Below are 17,908 nucleotides of genomic sequence, written 5' to 3'. Positions count from 1 at the left end.
CTAAAAAATAAATGAAAATGCAAATCAATATAAGTCTGATGGATATATTGATGTCATGTTATAAAATTAAATTATTATCACTTTTTCAGTTTTGTAAAAATAATAAGAAGGGAAATTAAAAATATTCACAGAGCAACTTTTTTAACTTGTTCAGGTATTATAAACACAGGCTTTCTTTCTTCCTATAAAAATTGAAAGAAAGAAAGAAAGGAGGGAGGGAGGGAGGAAGGAGAGAAGGAGCAGACAATCAAAGAAAAAAGGGTGGAAAGGAATAAAATAAAATACAAGGTGACAAAATATGGAATGTACATGCATTATAGAATTAAAGTTTTCAGTAATTTACTAATTAGTTTTAAGGAGCTGAATATATTATATTGTTATATAAAATTAGAAGTTACTGTAGATTTTATTCAAGTTACTATTTTGATTTTACAGGTCCTCTAAAGCTAGAACATGTAAAATTTATATTAAGAGAAACCCTTTGTTTCATAAGTTTTTGTCTTAAATATGTCTAAATTCTGTCAGGTTTCTAAGTGTTCCCTCTTGTTTTTGCAGTAATGCTGTACCTCTTAACTGAAAATATTAAATTATATCTTGATAGTGAATCCAGCCATTTCAAAAAGAAAGTTTCAAAGATTTTATCTTTGTCTTATTGATATTCAAATCTTGCAATTTATAAATTCTGTTATCTCTTCACTGAGCAAATTGCTTTTTCAAATATAGAGAGAACTTTTTTTTAAAGGCACAATTCAGTGAATAGGGTTCCTTCAAGCTTAATATCAATACTTTGTTTCTGCAATCCTGAATGTATAAAATATTTTTTCTGCTGTCCAATTGCTAATCCATTGATACATAATTCAAAAGAACGTGAGCATAAAGAAAAACTAGTCTTTCAGAATAAAACTAATATGGGAGATTGTTTGGCCAAAAGAGATCCATTATTCACGATCACCACATCTGGCCACAATTAAGTGAACCTATCTGTTTTTTTCCTGAATATATTGGGTTGCTTTTTTCTTCCTTTCTTTCTGCTTCTTGTTTTTATTTGCATTTAAAATAAAAGACACTTTTTAAAATGTTGCAGGTGAAAAGAAGGAGTACAGATGAGTTTCTACTACTTCTAGAAGCCAAGTTACAAGGCAAAGCATTCAGCTGCTCATCTGTCCATTTTGTAAGTGATTTAATTTTTCAATTTCAATTATTCTGTCAATGCACACAGAAAGTTCATGTTATAAAGTGAGACAGAGCCAAGAAATTGTGAGTTAGAGCTTCTTTTGCAAGTTAATGCAATGTTGTTATGTTCATTTCCAGAACTGAAATGGGATATGCTAAGCCTACAAAATATTCCAACCTTCTTATCCAATGTAATAAAAAAAAAACATTTGTAGCTCAGAGTTGAACTGCTCTTGGTGCTCTGTGAGGCTTGGTTATTTTCTTGCAGATGTTTCATTACCCAGTTAGGTGATATCATCAGTCTTAGTGTTGCCCAACTAGTAGGGTAATGAAACCTCTGCAAAATAAACAAACAAGCTCAGAGAGCATCAAAGACTTTATTTATCCAATCTCCTGGAATATTAGGTGGTGTTTTTTTTTAAGAAAAATGTAGTGAGGATGCAGGTATGAACTTGAATGAAATAGCAGGAAAATTTATTGAGGCTAAGACTCAAATGTCTGCTTGAACTGAAAGAAGTTAAGATTCATGTTTTTATTTCGCATTTCTTCTGGTTACTGACCTTTGAGATGAAGCAATATGGAACTTGTTTCCTGTATTGCAGTACTAAAGAAGTATTTAGAAAGAGGCCGTGCCTGCCTCTGCTTTGAAAAAATGCTTTGAAGCATGAGCACATCTTCTGTCCGAGCCTGTCCTAAGATGTGCCTGCATTAATAAGTCACATTAAACATGCTACTGTTTTAATGAGTCAACTCATTTGCTATAGCCCTGGTCATCAAAACCAAGAGGATCTGGATAGGGGTGGCAAGAAATTGTAAAAGGACAGACTACAAAGATTATTGAACAGATTATATCCAGTCTTTGGCACTTGGCTCTTACTATAGTACACAAGATTAAAAAGAAGGCTGTTTGAAAAACATTGAAACCTTATTGGAGGAGAAGTCTCAAACCCTCTCCTCAGACAGAAATCTAACTTAATATAAATTACGTGGATAAATTATGTGCATGGGAACCAGAGCTTTATCTGCAAAACCTAACTTTCTCTGAGAACAGCATTTTTTTAAAGCTAGATCCAATATGTTCTTCCATCAGCACTACTCCTAGACAGATTTAATAAAATCCCCACAACAGAGTGCATTTGTCCATGTGGTGATAAGGAAGTTGAAAACCATTTTACATGTATTATTATGTTGTAAATTTTATAGGGACATAAGGTCTATTTATATTTTTCCTCTAATAGATAAATTCTCAGGGATATCAGACAAATTTTATCTGAATTATCTTCTCTGGGATTTTAAATCTGCTATTACCCTGTGCAGTAGGTAAGAAGGCTAAACTGAATGTAAACTCTATCAGCAAATATGCTTATTTCCTATGCTTTTTCTAATAAGATTTTGAAGACTTCACTATCTGAGTGCAGTGCACCATATATTCAAGGAAATATTTTTCTATTTGCTGCTCACTTATTGTAGGAGGAGGGCCAAATTCCTTCAAGGATCATCAGTTAGAGCCAAAAATCAATCATGAATGGACTTGAAACAAGCAAGCAATGAGTAACATTGCCACCAAAAGTAACCAGAACTGTCTTATTTGCCACCCTTCTGATATATCAATTTTCTCTGATAATTTCTCATTTGCATCTCACTGACTTGTTTACATGATACATTTAGCCTGGCTATTGATTTAATCCTTTTTCAGAGACTGTACAATATAGTGAATTAGGCAATCACATGAGGTGTGCTTATACAAAATACTACACACACACAAAGCAAGGTTTAAACAAACCAAGCCTGACAAATACAGCCACTAAGTCTTTACATTTCTTGGTTAAACATTTCTTGCACACTCAGATCTTCAATTCTTTGTAACCTTGTGTCTCTTTCAAAGAAGCAGCCACTGAAAGATGGGTAGCATTTATCAAAGGCCTGGACCTAATCATTTGTAGTCAGCAGTTAAGAGAGCCAGTCTGGTGTAGTGGTTAAAGCATCGGGTGAGAAACAAGACCAGAGGTGGTATTCAGCAGGTTCTGACCAGTTCTGGAGAACCGGTAGCGGAAAGGTGGAGTAGTTTGGAGAACCGGCAAATCCCACCTCTGACTGGCCCCACCCCCATCTATTATCTGCCTCCTGAGTCCCAGCTGATTGGCTGGGTCTTCTTTGGTTGCCCTGCACAAGAGAATGGAGCTGGAAAGCAGGTTAGTGGGGTGGGGAGGGAATGGGGATTTTACAGTATCCTTCCCCTGCCACGCCCACCAAGCCACGCCACACTCACCAAGCCGCACCAAGCCGCACCATGCCCACCAAGCCACACCCACAGAACCAGTAGTAAAAATATTTGAATACCACCACTTGCAGGAGACCATGAGTTCTAGCCTTGCTCAGCCTTCTATCCTTCTGAAGTCGGTAAAATGAGGACCCAGATTGTTGGGGGAAATATGCTGACTGTGTAAACTGCTTAGAGAGGGCTGTAAAGCACTGCGAAGCGGTATATAAATCTAAGTGCTAATGCTATTGCTATTACATACCAAGTCACCTGGGTGACCTTGGGCCAGTCAGTCTCTCTCAGACAAGAGCAAACCACTTCTGGAAAAACCTTGCCAAGAAAACTGCAGGGACTGTTCCAAGATGCCCCTGAAATTTTCCATCCAGTCCCTGGATAGAAACTAATCAAGGAGAGAAGCAATTTAGAACTAAAGAGAAATTTCCTGACAGTTAAGACAATGAGTGGAACAAGTTTCCTCCAGAAGTTGTGAATGCTCCAACACTGGAAGATTTTTAGAAGAGATTGGACAATCATTTGTCTCAAATGGTATAGGGTCTCCTGCCTAAGCATGGGGTTAGACTAGAAGACCTCTAAGGTCCCTTCCAACTCTGTTACTCTGCTCTAAGTTGCCAGGAGTTAAAAACTGACTTGAAGGCACCCTTCAAAAAGATGCCTTCAAAGCACAATAATATATTCAGCTACTTAAGCACTTGTAAGCTACTTAAGCTGCTTGAGGATTTATTTTTATCAGTGTCCTTACAAATGTAAATAAAATTACTGAGATAGTTGCCTGAAAGGAAAGAAAAATGTTAAGGTTTAAATGAGCCGAGGAATCTTAATGCTGCATTGGAAGGTGAACAAGAAGTCAGATGAATTTTCTCAATAGAATCTCCTGCAACAAAAGAGTAACAACTGAGAAACCATTGTCTCTAGGACCTGCATTATCTGTGGGGGGAGGGGGGAGGGAGGATCGAAAGGGGTAGAATGGTTAATGTTGCTTCACAACCACCACTTTGTCCATTTTTTGATTCTCCTCCCATTGCTCTGAGCTTCAGAGTTAGAAGGCTCTTTGAAAAGGCCTTCAAAGATGACATTGAACCAACTGCTAGATACATGGGGTTGTGAAGGCATTCTACCAGGTACTGAGGTTCAAAACCATGGAAAATCTTATAGACAAAACAGCTACTTTGGATATAGCTTAGAAAGACTTGCGGGGCCGGCGCATTGTGCAACAAGGTCACATAGGATATTAAGTTTGGGTCTGGGTTAGGGACTTCTGTCCTCACTGTGAGTTGTGTGTGGGTGTGCACAAAGGGAGGCTCAGCCAATCTCATTGTACACATGTTGTACTCTGACAATAAAGGTAATAATAATAAATGAACTGGGAGCCAGTACAAACCAGAACTGGCTGGTATAATATGTTCTAGCTGCCTGATCCTAGTTATAACTTTTCCCCCACCAGTTTTTTCCAAACTGCCTTCAAAGAGAACCTGAGGTATGACAATTGTCCAGACTGAAGGTTACCAGAGAATGGATAATTGGAGTCAAGTTATCAATTTCAAATATGTTTATAGCTGGAATGAAAAGTTGATCCAACCCATAAAAACAATTTTGTAGATCCAAGTTCTTTGTAGGGCGAATCCTACTTTTAAATATTCAGAAACATTTGATTAATAATGTCTCTGTCTTTAGAGTGAATCACAATTTGCTAGCCAAACTTTAGTTTATTATTATAGTTTGACCATCTACCATGTCCACGAACCCACCTGGCTTTGAAGAGAAAGAAAAACGAAATGGTACATCATCAGTGTATTTATGACAATCCATTCTAACTCTCAATGATACCACTGAGCTTTCATGTACAGTAGCTGTTGAACAGCATGGAGCCCTTTGGGACAGTCGAACAAGAATACCATTAGGTTGAGCAAATATTTCCCAGCATTAAGTCCTTGAAATGTCCATTCAGGTAGGAGTGGAACTACTACAGGGAAACCTCTTACACAAACCCAGTTTGGGCACCTGTTTCTGAAGAGTTCTGACAGATCAAGAAGAATCAACAAGGTTGCATTTGATTTGACTCTTCTCAACAGAGATCTTCCCAGGTTTTGCAAAATTACAATGTGGACACTCCCCACAAATATTATGTCAACCAGGTATTTCCAATGTACACTTCAGGTAGTACAGATGTTAACTCCTCACTGCATGTTCATTTTATATATTTACAGACAGCTTCCACTGTGTGGACTAATCTGCCATTTCTGGGACAATAGACACAGAATTCCATTGCTCCAATCATGTATCTTCAGCACCTCTAATCATCAGAGAAATTATTATGAACATATCCCTTCACAAGAGCTAAAAACCTATGGCAACCAGTTATGTTTAATGTACAATTAGATTATTCTTGCATAAAAAGAATCAGAATGGTGATTGTGGCAGGGATGACTTTAAACCCCATTAACTCATTGCCCAGAGAGATAACACTTTAGTTGTTCCTGAGGCGTATAATATACAGTGTTGCTGTTGAGTATACTGCTCTAAAACACTAGCCTAATTTATTTGAAATTGCCTATGCTATAATAATCCTAATCATTCTGGTGAAACCAGGGTTGGAATAGATGGCATTTAAGTATGGCATTCTTTAAGAATTCAGGCTAATTCAGATTGCAGAAAAACATAGTACCGATGGAATTAGACAGCACTTTATTTTTATCAATGGCGTTCTACCATTAGATTCCTAAGTAAAGTAAAGTAAAACCAGCAAATTATGAATGGATTATTAGGTTTCTGAAGCATTCTTGAATGATTCCCAACAGGAGCAATATATGAAAAAAGTGAAGAAAAACATAAAACTAATTCCATATTTTTTTTAGCACATTGTGTATTTTAAATGTTATCAATTTCTTTATTTTAGCAATTTCACTCAAGTGTTCTATTTTCAAAACCATACTTAACCAAATTTAAACAATAGGCACCTAACTTCTCAGAAATCCAGAACATTGGTAAATTAACACCAGAAAATTATATACGTTTGCACTGGTTTATACTACTTTATGAAGTTGATGGCTTGATGGTGTGCATGAATGTGTTAGTTCCACAATCTTATTAGCTATTTGGTTTGTTGCTTTCAATCTTTATTTATATTGATTTTTCTCAGCCATGCCCCGGTACATTTCAATATACCTGCCTGAAAATTTCATTCACTAGTAAGGTACAACAAAGAATTCACTGACACGAAAACTGAAGTCTTTCTTGCTTCCTTGTTCAAATTATTTACAGCTGATAAAAATGCTGTATCCTTTTCTTTGGAGAACATTTCTATTATTTTTCATTTGTTTTTCTGATAATTGTAACAAATATGATTTCTCATTTAATATTCCTCAAGTTATGGTATGGAATTTTAGCATATTCCCAATCTATTCCATTGCATTGTCATGTTCTAAAACTTTATTATTGCTAGTTAAAATTTTAGTGGACTCAGTGGCAGATTGCTACAGAGATTAAAAGCAAAGGTCAGAAGTGACTGTGGGTGATAGCTGATGATTTTGATAATGCTAATTGTATATTATGACAGAATGAAGGTGGGTAAAGAAAATACAAGTGCTTTAAAAAAAGGCAAACATCCCAAATGCTGCATTTAAAAGAAGGAGAGGGGAGGTGGGTTTAAAACATCTTTGTAGTGCCCTGTCACGAATTAAAGTCATAATGATGTCTGAATTAAAAATGTCAGTTGCTGTGAACGTTGATATCTTGGTGCTTTGTTCTTCAAGTCAAAATGTGTCTATTTGATGGGCTAAAATGACAGTTTGAAAATGGGAGATGCATAAACTAAAAATAAATAAATAAAAGGAGGAAGGTGCCCCTCCTGAAGACATCTCAAAAGAAGGCCATAAAATGTAGTCCTTTAAGGAGAAGACAAGTAGGGTAGAAGGCAGAATCTTTAGGATGTAACCAAGCAGCACTAAAAGGCAATGTCCATGGCCAATCAAAATTATTTCTGTAGCTGCTGGGCTCTTGCAATTCTGTCTTTACACTAGACTGGAAACTCTTTGTACTAATTGCTAGACTGTACCAGATTTTCTGGTTCAGTTCCATCCTATAATTGAGTGACAATGATGAGCACGGAAGGGGGAAAAATTTCAAACTCACCACTCCAACCAGGAAGGGTTAGAAATGGTTTCATAGAGAGCCCATCACTGCTTGGCACTAAATGCAGAGGTTAAGAAAGAATCATCTGCTCTTGTCTCTTAATTCCTGGCAGGTGGGCTGAGACAACAAGGCTGCGTAGGATGAGAACAAGATCTTACAAATCCGTAGTACATATGCCCTCTTCAAAAAAAAAAAAAAAAAAAGTCAAAACAACAAACAAAAAAACCCAGCTCTTTGTGACAACAAGGAATGCTTGCAGACTGCCAGTGTGCAGCTATGGTGATGATTTTGTTAATTACATGTTTCCTGTAACTGTGGATACTCAGGCTGACCTCCCATTCCTGTTTGCCATTCTAAAATTACAAAATTTGAAAGCTGCCATTGTCTTGAGTAGAGATTAAATATCTGCTGGTGCGGAAATTTCCTTAACACAATCTCTAGGCATGCCTCAAATATATAGTTAAGTATAATATTATTCCCGATAGAAAAGGCAGGCATATTGTGCATTATTTGTCTTTTAGCTGACTTGAATTGGTGAATTTTTATTTTTATTTTGGTTCGATTCATTCAGTAACTGAATATTGTACAAACTATATTGTCCTCGTGCTAACATATTGTACAAACGTCCATGATGTGACTTTCATTAACTCATTCCTGGCTTGACAAAGAATTGACTTGATGGTCAATCCTTGGTTTGCAATCCTCAATCCTCTATCAGAAATATCTGGCACTGAATGCCATGGGACTTAAAGCTCGTGTCATCCAGCCTAACATTACACTGTCAACTGAGAAGAATGTGAAAAGAATATCATTGGACAGATGGAACCCCAGGGATGTCTTCAAAGCTTTGAAAACTTTGAGCAAATATCCCGTTTGTTCTTCTCTCCCACTTCACTTCAAAGACTTCACACACATAGCTATACACAGACTTGTGCATGCACGCAAACACACACACACACACACACACACACACACACACAGGTATACCCACAGAATAGCAGCTGTTCTCATAGCAAAACTGAGCTTTCCACTTTCCCAGTCAACATAGGGCAAAACAGTTGGATAGTTGTCCAAATAATTTGGATCAGAGCATCCTTGTACAAACCTACCCTTAAATCAGTTCTAACCTCAGTCTTTCTATCATCAGGGCACACGTTTGCCACTCAGTTCCACCAATGCCATACATCACAGTGATTCAGCCTTTATTTCATGCTTTTTCTTCTCCTTCTGTTTTGGTATATCACATTGCACCCCAATCCTTTCCATTCTCTTCCCCCCATTTTTGTATGCCGCTTTGATTGCAAGAGTTTGGAAAACCCCGATACATCTAAGTCAGAGAGAGAGAGAGAGAGAGAGAGAGAGAGAGTTTGCAAAGTTTCATGCCTAGGCCAAACAGGTTGACATCACATAAACAAGGGCAGCAGAGTTAAGTGAAAGCTTACCTTTCCAACACTGAAAAGAGCTTCTCTGTACCCCTTATGAGACCTACACCAGCTGACAGGTTGCAGATTTTTCCTCAAATACAGAGCCCCGAGCAGGTAAAAATGGAGAGCTAGCAAATACCTGAGAACAGGGCTGGGAAAGTCAAGGAAACAGAGAAACCATAAAATGACTTTCCAGATACACAGTCAGCTCTTAAACATGGGATATTACGAATGCTCTGGCTATAGACTTTTGCCAAAGCTGTAGTCCCCCCCCCTTCTTTCTTTTCTTTTTCCTTCTCTGTCTCTTTTAGTGAAGCTAGATTAGTTCATACAAAACTCAACAATACACCACTGAAACCCATTGTTGATATTCAACATTTTTCACATAGCAGAATAGAAGAGACAATACGGTATCTAGGAAACCATGGGCTGGATTATACAGTGATGCTATCTTTTCCTTCTGCCAGGCCCTGTAATTTTTTCCCTTCCAATCTACCACAGCAGAGTAGTATGAAACACCAGGGCATCAAAACCCAGTGCCCTAACAATCAGAAGAGGCACCTGCCCTGCTTTTTAAAAATAACAAAAAGAGAGAGAGAGAGAGAGAAACAGACAGACAGAGACAGAGAGGGGAAAGCAGCCAAGAAAAATTAAAATAAATGCAGCGTTTGGCTCATGAAACATAGATACAAATTTTTTTAAAAAAACCCATCTTTACAGATAACTGAATGCTTTCCTGTTGTCATGTCATTTTATTGCTTCAAACTGAAAAGAAATATTTTTTTTCTTTGAAATACGCTCTGGAAAAACACAAGCAGCCAACAGCTTTATGTTAAAGATGTTAACTCTAATTCATTTTTATCAGCAATTCTAAAATTCAAACATGGCCTACCTATATTGTCAGACTAGCTCTGATTTCTACTTGAGAGAAGAAATGGCCATTCACAACACTGTTGCACAAGTTTTGCATTACTTTAGGATCAATGGGATGTCCAACTAAGCTTCTAGAGTGACTTATTACCTTCTGTGCAGAGATTAATTTTCCAGACACTCAGCTCACAATTAGGATTTCATTTATTTATGGAAGACACCAGTGAGAAAATTGTTCCCTCTTAACCATGCTTTAAATAATCCCGACGGCTCTCAGAACTTTAATCGATTCTTTTTTTTTTTTCTGTCTGGAATTTGAATCCTTTATTTCATAATGCCACTAACTCTGAAGCTCATTCCATTTTCACTTAATCCGGTTCCCATATTTTCATCCAAACCTCCAATTGTCTAGGTAGCCACTGAAAGTGATTGTTCCTACCAGTTTCTTTTCATCACTGCTGCAATTGACCAATTGACAACTGATTGATGGTTATCTTTTCACTTCAACAATGCAAGAAATTACCATCACTATGGCTATGTACAGTAAATGCCTCCAAAGTAAATTACATGATTCTAAAATTCTTCTTAGCTCACTTAGTAAAACATCAACATTGAAAGTTTTTTTCGTTTTCTTTTCTTTTTTTGCCCACCCTCCTCCTCTCTTTCTCACTCTCTTCCTATATTGCAGATCTGGCCTGCCTTGTCAGTGCCAGAAAAGAGACTGACAGCTTCTTTAATAGGAAGGATAGAAAAGAACTTGAATAAGAGATGGCATAAGGCTTGCCTAAGACTTCATTCTCTGCAAACGGCTATTATTTGCAAAAAAAAAAAAAGAGAGAGAGAGAGAGAGAGAGGCATGTGTGGAAAAATAAATGATGTCAAAATATCCCAAGAATATTCACAGGAACTTTGAAGCTTTCCTTTAACTGTATGCATAACTAAATTTATAACATTTCACAAGTCTGCTTTCTTTCTCATTCTAATGTTTAGTTTAAATACCCTTCTCGTTCCATTGGCCAATAAATTAGATGATAGGAAGGAGCGTATCAATGTTTATTTCGTAATTCAAACAGAATATTTGGAACAGAGAGTCAAAACAGGCAAAAAGGTGACCATGGCTAGCCCTGCCCTTGATTCCCTTGAAAGCTAACTAGGCGGCCTACAAATAAATAATAAATAAAGAAATAAATGCCACTTTTAGGTGCAACACATGTAATAAACGGCAGGCCTTTCTTCATGCTATTACAACCTCCATCCTGATTTCTTTTTATTCTTCCTGCAATTACTCTTTGACTACAATGAGGACCCCAAATTGTTGGGGGGGCAGTATACTGACTCTGTAAATCGCTTAGAGAAGACCTTGAAGCACTGAGAAGTGGTATATAAGTCTAAAATGGCTATTTACCTGATTAATTTCTTGGAACAGCAGTGGGGATATATACAATGGGCATGGGTATTTGTGTATATACATATACATTGTATGTATGTACGTATGAATGTATGTATGTATGTATTTTCTGCCTTCTGCACAGGGGTGGATTCATAAATTGTACAGATGCAAATAGATAACTCAACAAGACGTCCATAACAAAGAACATTTATTGGTTCATCAGGTATCCTCATAACTCACATTTGTGAGGAAGTTCATCTTTAATGACCAATCCTTTGTATATCTGCCTTGTAATAAAAGATGGTTATCTCTTAACCCATCTTGTAGCGATAGAAAGAAGCTGCCATGAGTTCAGAAAAGAATAAAGAAAACTCCCCCAACCCCTCGAGGGTCAATTTAGTGGCCAATCAGGAATAAAGATGTGGCCACGTGACATGAACTACATTTCCCAGGATACCTTTAACTACATTTACCATGATGCATTCCCTTAAGGGGACAGCTCATAATTCCTAAGTAACTATCCAATTCCCATAGACTGGCTGGGACAGCACAATGTATGTAAAGGTAAAGGTTCCCCTTGCACATACATGCTAGTCACTTCCGACTCTAGGGGGTGGTGCTCATCTCCGTTTCAAAGCCAAAGAGCCAATGCTGTCTGAAGACGTCTCTGTAGTCATGTGACCAGCATGACTAAGCACTGAAGGCGCATGGAAGTTGTTATCTTCCCACCAAAGTGGTCCCTATTTTTCTACTTGCATTTTTACATGTTTTTGAACTGCTAGGTTGGCAGAAGCTGGGACAAGTAACGGGAGCTCACTCAGTTATACAGTGCTAGGGATTCGAACCACCGAACTGCCGACCTTTCTAATTGACAAGGTCAGCATCTTAGCCACTGAGCCACCGCATCCCTTTCATATGTGTGTGTGTGTGTGTGTGTGTGTGTGTGTGTGTGTGTTCCAGCATAACTCTGGAATGCCTCGAGCAATTCTAACCAAACATGGTAGACAGATGACTTACCCTTTGGAAAAAAATACTGTGGGGGGTAAGACACCCCTTGGTGTGTGAGTATGTGTGTGCCTTAAAATGGCTTCTACTGTACAGCATAGTGGAGTTGCCATGGTAATGGCTTCACAGTACTTCATAAGGGGGCTCCTTCTGGTAAGGGGAATTTGTTCTAAGGGCCCTTCAGCCTTCCAAGGAAACATCAGGCGATTGGCCAAGTACAATCAAATGCTACAAAAATGAAACACCAGCGTAGACAAGAAACTCCCAAGGAGAATAATAGAAGACTTGCAATGCTGCACGAGAGAGCTATATCTAGAACTTCAGGGATAGTAAAACAGTGTGACTTCCGACTACAGGATTTTCCTGTCTAATATAGGATTGGGATAAATAAATCCCCAGGCAATGCTGGGTTATCAGCGTGTGTGTGTGTGTGTGTGTGTATACATATAAAATGCATTTTGTTTTTCTCTTTTGCATGTTTAAAATGAGTAGCCCATAAAGGTCAACACTTATCAACAAGATCATTTATTAACATTTATCAAGATTCATATATGTAATACAAACATACAGATGGAGAACGCTGGCTTTTGTTTGCTTATTTTGTGGACTAATGTATGTCAACAACCAAACTTAAATTTTGGCTTTGAGTAACTGAAAACTCATCCCATTCGAAACACCAAGCGATCATCCAATGGATAAGCCAAGACTGCTTATTTATCTATATTTTATTATTCCAGGAATGATTTGGTCCATTCATATGTTTAATTGAAACAGTATCAATGGGAAACCCCCCTCCCCAATCATCATCCACCAGGCAGACTGCAGTGAACAGACCTATTCATTAACTGGAAGAGAGCGTGGCTTGTTCCATTGAGGCTAAAGAGGAGTGACACCATTGTGTGTCTCCAGATGATATCTGGGCAAAAGGATAGCTAAGTTAATAATGTTAAAGCTAAGATAATAAGATTTAAGAAAAGACTGGACAGCCACCTATCTGAAATGATATAGAGTCTCCTGCTTGAGCAGTGGGTTGGACTAGATAACCTCTAAGGTCCCTTCTAGCTCAATTCTGATTGATTGATTAGTGTCAATGTCCTTATTCAAAATGGTACCGATTGCAACATCACTGGTCTCTATTAAGGCTGCTGACACTATATGTATGCATACCATGTTTCCCCGAAAATAAGAACTTGTCTTATATTTTTTTGCCACCAAAAAAGGCACCAGGTCTTATTTTCGGGGATGTCATCCATTGACTAACTTCACTTGCGCACCTGGCCTCCTTTTTGCTTTCAGAGGCCTTCGGGAACTTCTTCTTCTGTGGCCGGCAAGGCTTTCCTGAAGGCCTCTGCAGCCAATAACAGAGCTCTGGATCGATCCAGAGCTTTATTATCGGCTACAGAGGCCTTCAGGAAAGGCTAGCTAGCCTGGCCGGCTGCAGAAGAAATGGGCTGGCAAGGCAGGTGTCGGGGTGTGCGAAGCCTGGCTACAACTGTCCAAAGATAAGTAGTAGGGCAGCTCCAGTCCTCCATCCCCACATTAGCTTAATTTTTACCCAGGCACTCTGGAGTGGGTGGGATCTTAATTAGGGCATATTTCAGGGGGGTAGGGCTTATATTGGGTGCCTGTTTAAAAATCATGCTATGACTTACTTTCAAGGTAGGTTGTATTTTCGGGGAAATGGTATCATAGTGTTGATCTAGCTCAGTACTTCTCAACCCTGGCACCTTTAAAATGTGTGGACTTCAACTCCCAGAATTCCCCCAAAATTGCCAAGTTTCAGAAACACTGAGCCAAGCTGCTTCTTGCTTGAATAGAGTCTACCTACTCAAACCTTTTATTGCTCTCTATATTGCTCTTTTCCATTAGTACTCAGTGTTGACAGTTGCTTATTTTATTCTGCCTCACCTCTCCAAGGGCACAAGGGCTCTTTTTTTTATCTTCTAGTTTTGAAGTTCCGTATTCTTTCATCCCCCTTCCCTCCAATCTTTCTTTTAACTACCCAACTCTTCTCCCATCACTTAAGGGAGAAAGCAACAGGAAGACCTGCTGTACGCTACAATGTTGACTTGAAAATAAATGTCCTAGTTATCTAATGAGCAGTACTGAGTGAGCTTCTTATTGACAAGTCATTGGATTGAAAGTAAAACAAAGAATTCAGGAGAAAATCTATGCTGATTCTTTATCCCAGAGTCCCTCAAACCATCGATCGGGATTTTTTTTTTAAATCATACTTCGCTAAATTCTGCCACCCTTTACTAAATTCTCCATTGATTTAATATACTTGCTGTATTTGTATAAGTACAGTGAAAGTCCATGGAGATCCTCAATTGTCCAGGTCATGGTTGTCCCAAAAGTGGTTTTCTCCAAAAGGCAACTAGACTTTCTTGGTGTGGGTTTTTTTTTTGTCTTTGAGAAGAGAAGCATTTTTGAAGAAGAAAAAATCAAGAAAGTCCAGTTACCTTTTGAAAAAGCACTTTTGGGACAACCATGACCGAGAATCTCCATAGACATCAAACACTAGCAGAGTCAATGAATAAATTCCACCGTGATCCAATGGTACAGCTATTAAATATAAACATTTTTGCATTGGTCGCCCAAACCTCTAAGGAACTTCTGAATAATTAGCTAGAAATAGCTCTGGAGCTCTGGACCAAATGCCAAAAAAGCAGCTGGGCAATTCTTTTGAAACAACTTCAGAGGCAGAAGAAGGGACAAAAGTTATAAAGAGAGGATAGATCTCAAAACTAAGTTGCCTGCCTGCCCACTATGAAATTATGTGGATGACCTTTTAGATGAAAATAGCACAAACCAGTTATCTTTTCATGAAGACAGTTATCATTTCCTTCCATGTGTTTATAAACCATGTAGGTCTTTAAAAGCTCATACCCCATTAATAGAGAATAAAACTCAACTAAATCTCATTATAATGTTGTTCTCAATTTAACCCCGGAGAAATCCCTAGTAGATTGATCTGATAGTGAATTTTGTTTTGACACATTTCCTAGAGAGAGCATTTCCATAAGAATATTACATGAACAGAATATAAGACTTTATATCCATTAAAGTTGATTTCTGGGCAATTCGCATGGAAATCCTCACCTAAAATCTCAATTTTCTGTTTTGCTTGTGGAAGCCAGTTTTTAAAAAGTTTACTAAAAGAAAAGGGCAGAATATATATAATTTATGCAGGCTTGTATTTTAAACTTTATTAAGCAGCAGAAGATTATGTCATGGGAGAATAGGTCCAGCTTAGAGCCAGTTCAACACACTTGGGTTTTCATTTACTGTATGTGCTCAATCGTCTAAGAAAGCAGCTGTAAAACTATAATATATATTTCTTTCTGAAAGTACAGGGGGGAAAAAATCCAACACCAATTTTCTCAGAGAAAGATTGTTCTTGCATTTACAGCCAAAGACTGATCAAATACTAAAGTGGGGTTTGAAGTTTTATCCTTTTACAATTTTCAGCAGAACGAATCATGTAGAAATGGTTAATTTTGTTAATGAAATGTGCCAGCAAGGACAAGCTGTACAATGGTTTAAGGTTTAATACAAGTCATATAACTTTTTCAGATTAAGGACGAAATGTAAGTAGTTCTGCACTATTTCTCTTTCAGATTCTAAATGGAAAATCGGACATGCTAACAGAACGGGTTTTAGTAAGTGGATATGAAAACCATTCAAAAGAGGTTAATTCAAAAAGCATATTATGGGTGAAACATCTCTTCTCAAACAGTTACTTGTTAATTAGGGTTATATCCCATCTATCTTCAAAACAACTGTCTCTTTTAAGTTTCCCCTTCAACAATCTTATTCGATTTATTTCTTTTATTTATTAAACAAATTACATAGCCATTCAACTCACACACAGGAAATGGGTTAATTTTCTATGGATGATGACGGACTTCAGCATGAGTCTTTCTGAACAAAACCTGAAACCTCAAGTACAGGTAGTCCTCGATTTATGACAATTGAACATTTATGTTGTTAAGTGAGGCATTTGTTAAGTGAATTTTGCCCCATTTTACAACCTTTCTTGCCACAGTTGTTAAGTGAATCACTGCAGTTGTTAAGCTAGTAGCATAGTTCTTGAGTGAATCTGGCTTCCCACTGAATTAGCTTGCCAAGGGGGCCGCAAAAGGGGAACCACATGACTCCAGGACACTGCAACCGTCATAAATATGAGTCAATTGCCAAGCATCTAAATTTTGATCACGTGATCATAGGGATGTTGCAAGGAGTGATGTGGTAGCCTAAAGGTGGAGCTCTCACCTCACAATCAAGGAGCTGTGAGTTCGATCCTAGGTAGAGGCAGTTATTTCTCTCTCTGGGCACACTGAGAATATATCTGCTGAACAAAAACTCTGCATTGGTGACAGGAAGGGCATCTGGCCAGTAAACACTCAGCTCCATTCAGTTGCTCTGACTCCACCCCGCAAAGGATTATGGGATAGTTAAAAGAGGATGATGGTCATGGGGATGCTGTAATGATCGTAGGTGTGAAAAACGGTCATCGGTCATTTTTTTCAGTGGCGTTGTAACTTTGAATAGCCACTAAATGGACTACCTGTACGGCCCCATACTGCTTTTTCCTACACTGGATAAAACAATCCCATCACTTAGATGTGAATAAATTGCTTTGAAAGTTGTTCTTATCTCTGATAGCTTTCAAAAGAAGAAAAGAAGGCTACTTCATCTATTTATTTATACGCTTCTCCACTCAAACAGGCTCAAGGAGGCTTATCAAAATCATAAATATTCAGCATTAAAATAAATTAAAAAAAAACCATAAACAACAGCAAAAAAAAGCAAAAACACTCCGAGCACCCAGGAACAACATCCTGTCTCAAAGCAGGAGAAGTCACAAAAAAAAACACAGTTTGAGCAGAGAATGTTCACTGTTACAAATAGCGTCAAGATCACGCACCCACAATGCCACATTAGGAACCTTCCCAGCAAACAAATTGTTGCTGTCATTCCGTGGCACACATATTTAATCTCTGCCACGCTGCCATGGCGACGCCACAACTTTCCAGAACCGATGATGTCATAAAGATGTCCCCCGGAGACTTCCGTTTACTATTATGATAAAGACTAGAGTGTGCCTTGTAAAGGCCATTCATTACGCTGTCAGTGGGCTGGAACATCTGTTTTTTACCCTAGGACTGTAGTCCTGACCAAAAATCAGGATATTTCTTTGACTCACCATTGGGTTGTTTTGATTTTTTTGACTCTTTGATCTTGGGGCATGAGTGAAGAGAGGGTTGTACGTAGTTCAAGCAGGCTGGAAGAAGATCCAGATGGTGTTGCAGAGGAGCAGGCCACTCAGTGTTTCCAGGGTCCAAGCTTATGCTGTTGTATTCCTACAAGGTAAGGAAGAAAAAAAAACACCATTGCTTTTTCACACACCACCTGAGTAAATGATTTCAGATGGAAGGTTACTAACGCAATCCAATCACAGGCCTTCGACAGCTATTTTGTCTTTAGCTACTTAACAGATGCAGGGACATGGTGGCTCAGTGGCTAAGATGCTGAGCTTGTCGATCAGAAACGTCGGCAGTTCGGCGGTTCAAATCCCTAGCACCAACTAACGGAGTGAGCTCCCATTACTTGTTCCAGCTTCTGCCAACCTAG

General features: G+C 38.3%; 1 long non-coding RNA gene across 2 annotated transcripts in view; it reads right to left on the bottom strand.

Annotated features, from left to right (window-relative positions):
- Positions 1–17,632, bottom strand: part of LOC148130976 (uncharacterized) — a 224,504-nt gene extending 206,872 nt beyond the window's left edge. The window contains exon 1 of one of the 2 annotated variants that reach the window (XR_015749530.1): positions 17,481–17,632. This is a non-coding gene — a long non-coding RNA (uncharacterized LOC148130976). Of the gene's footprint in view, positions 1–9,024; positions 9,225–17,480 lie in introns of those variants that run through there. The other variant, XR_015749529.1, reaches the window with a different exon arrangement.
- Positions 17,633–17,908: the final 276 nt, after the last annotated feature.

This window comes from Notechis scutatus, chromosome 4, assembly GCF_049901735.1.
Source record: "Notechis scutatus isolate UNSWTSFEM ecotype Mainland chromosome 4, rNotScu1.2, whole genome shotgun sequence".
NCBI classification, from domain to species: domain Eukaryota; kingdom Metazoa; phylum Chordata; class Lepidosauria; order Squamata; family Elapidae; genus Notechis; species Notechis scutatus.
Note: the sequence above shows the minus strand (reverse complement) of the source record. Positions and strands in the feature narration are given on the sequence as shown.